Genomic DNA, 253 nt, shown 5'->3' on the forward strand with positions numbered 1-253 from the left:
GGCAGCGGGAGGAGCAGCGGCAGCGCCGCGGGTCCCGCCGCCCGCACCGGCGGCAGCGCTCAACCCGGGCCGGAGGGGCGGAGGCGGGAGCGCGGCGCTGTCCCTTCAGCACCGGCGGCGCCCCCCGCCCCGCACCGCCGGGAGGGGCGCGGGCACAGCCCCGCCGTATCCCCGCGGCGGCTGCAGCCAGCACCGGCCCCCCGCAGCAGCCCCGCGCACCTGTGGGCAGCGCCGGCGCCGCCCTTTTCCTCCC

This window comes from Corapipo altera, unplaced genomic scaffold, assembly GCF_003945725.1.
Source record: "Corapipo altera isolate COAL_440 unplaced genomic scaffold, ASM394572v1 78, whole genome shotgun sequence".
NCBI lineage: Eukaryota > Metazoa > Chordata > Aves > Passeriformes > Pipridae > Corapipo > Corapipo altera.